Raw genomic sequence first — 2,777 nt, 5'->3', positions numbered from 1 at the left:
AAGGTTGTCTCGGAGATTGCGGTCACGTTTATCTAGAAAATATACTTTCTCTGTGCTGTGGTCCATTGTAAATTGTAAATTACAGTCAAAACTATTCAACAGTCTCAAAAAAACATATAGTAGTTCATCCACATTACCCTGGTAAATACAAAAGACATCATCAATGTACCGGTACCATTTAAAAATTCTATTCGAATGGCTGTTGATGTCCGGGTTGGAAACAAAAGTGTGCTCAAAATATCCCATATATAGATTAGCATAGTTAGGGGCGCAAATGGAGCCCATGCTGGTGCCTGAAACCTGAAGATAAAACTCATTGTCAAACTTGAAATAGTTATGTTTCATGACGAGGTTTGCCAATTCAATAATAAAATCATTTGGGGGGTTTGTCGAGTCATCTCCATGCAATAGAAACTTCAATGCCTCTAGGCCTCCATCATGTGGTATGTTAGTATACAAACTTGTCACATCCAAGGTAACTATTAAGGCATCATCAGGGATATTTTTAATGCTAGAAATCTTATTAATAAAGTCTGTGGAATATATCATGTATGACGGTAGAGACTCTGCAAATGGCTTGATATGAGCATCTACAAAAGCAGATAAAGGAGACAGCAAGGAGTCGGTCTGAGCTACAATAGGCCGACCTGGAGGATTCTCTAAAGATTTATGTATCTTGGGCAGGGTGTAGAAAACGGGTTGAATTGGGTGCTGGTTATGTAAATTGTCGAATTCAGATTCAGAGATCCAGCCCTTAAGTTTGGCCTCTTCCAAGTATGGTAAGACAATCTTTTGAAATGAGTCAGTTGGATCGGATTTCAATTTTGTGTAGACTTTTTCATTAGACAATTGGGAGAGGATCTCAGTTTTATATGAATTCCTCGGTGCAGATAGCACCTCCCTTGTCTGCGGGTTTAATTACCAGATCTTTAGAGTCCATAAGTTCCTTCAGTGCTGTTTTCTCTGTAGGTAATAAGTTATAGGAGACACGGTAAGGCTGAGTTACAGTGTGCATAATGTCTTGGTCTACTAAGCGACAGATGGTATTAATAGAAGCGTTTGAGACGTTAGGACTAAATCTACTTTTCGGTCTAAAGGACGAGGGCGCGCTCATTCTTTACTTTAGTAAAGTTTGCACAACCTTTCTGTTATTGTTGACTCTCATCATGTCACTGTCACAACCCAGAGCTCTCATTCTCCTAATTAACATAATTAACATAATTAAAACCTCATGGGACGATGGGACAGGATAGACTGAATGTATGGATCATGTATTAAATTGAAGTTTATACATATAGGACACATTTAGGACACTTCACCATGTGTCCTTCAATTAGTGCTGAGTAATGAATTATTATTTATGAACTGACAGGAAGCCCTGCCCAGTTTTCTAAGCATTTTAGATATTGATCATTTACAGTAGATATTGATAATAAACGGAAGGTATTGATTACTGGATGTATTGATCATTAGTCAAATCAGGATCCAAAAATAAGAACTGAACTCTGTGTTGGTGATATTATTGATGAGAATGTTCCTTGTTTGTGCCCCCCCCCCAGTTGTAATGAGATCTGCTCCCCTGCTCATTATACATATGAATGATTACATATAAATCATTATATTAAGTAATGATTTATATGCACATGCAATTATAAATGATTGCATGTCATCAGCGTTTCCCATAATGTCATAGACTGTGGCAGTCCACCATTCTCACCTCAGACCACCCTAGAAGGTCTAGGTCCACCCATCACAGGGAAACAGTGATGTCATAATGATCGTAACACATTCATTATCACACATTATAAATTAATACATAATAAATGACTTATGGTCAATTATAAAATAACAAAACCTTTTTCACAAACATGGCTGACTGACTTCCATTCAGATGGATATTAATATTAATGTTATGAAGAACTCTGATTGTGTGTGTGATCATTATTTAATGTTTCAATATAGTTTAGAACTGAAATATTATGTTTGTGTTTTCTGACGACAGAAACTATACAAAGTAATTTGATGAACCGCCCACACTAATTGGGACTCCCTCTTCCTTTGGTGTGTCGCGATGTCTATAAACCTGACCTTAACCCTAAACCCTGACCTTTAACCTCACAAACACTATGTCTATAAACCTAACCTTAACCCTAACCTCAAAACCACGTCGACATGGGCGCACACTAATTATCGTTAGCCTTGGCTAGCCAATTAGCATTTTTAAAGGACACATTTGTAAAAAAGGAGGATGATGTCATCATTTTGCTGCTGTTATGAGTATTTCAAAGCTGAATGGACACACAACTTCCCTCCTCTCTCCACCAGAGGGCAGCGATGACTCTCTGCTTCTCTGAAAACACACCCAGGTGTTCTGTGAAAAGACAATAAACCAATAAGAATTATAATGTATTAACTGTGTGAACATGTTAACACTTTAGAATAACATCCCCTTATAATAGTAAATTAATCATTCCCAAATGATCAGTTAATGTGTTACTCATAACTTGTCAAATGTTTATTACAGTTTTTCACAATTGTTAACACACAAAAAGCGAAAATTCGGCACAATTTTCACAACCTTAACTTCATGTACTAATCGCTCGACCCGATTTGGCACTACTTCACACTCCCTTATCTGCATTAGACTCTGACTTTCCTTCTTTACACTCATCACTATCATTACATTATCACCTTGTTGTCCAAACACTACACACAATGTTCAGTTGTTGCACACACTTCTCACATAAAATCTCAAAGCATCAATCTACAACACACCT

At 37.2% G+C, this 2,777-nt stretch overlaps 1 protein-coding gene across 1 annotated transcript in view; it reads right to left on the bottom strand.

Annotated features, from left to right (window-relative positions):
* Positions 1 to 2,281: 2,281 nt before the first annotated feature.
* LOC308088124 (uncharacterized protein) overlaps positions 2,282 to 2,777 on the bottom strand; it is a 98,233-nt gene continuing 97,737 nt past the window's right edge. Inside the window, exon 12 of the mRNA XM_080432490.1 lies at positions 2,282 to 2,371. The gene's annotated coding sequence lies outside the window, so the exon portion shown is untranslated. The remainder of the gene's footprint in view (positions 2,372 to 2,777) is intronic.

This window comes from Gymnoscopelus braueri, assembly GCF_963280865.1.
Source record: "Gymnoscopelus braueri genome assembly, chromosome: 7".
Classification (NCBI taxonomy): Eukaryota; Metazoa; Chordata; class Actinopteri; order Myctophiformes; family Myctophidae; genus Gymnoscopelus; species Gymnoscopelus braueri.
Note: the sequence above shows the minus strand (reverse complement) of the source record. Positions and strands in the feature narration are given on the sequence as shown.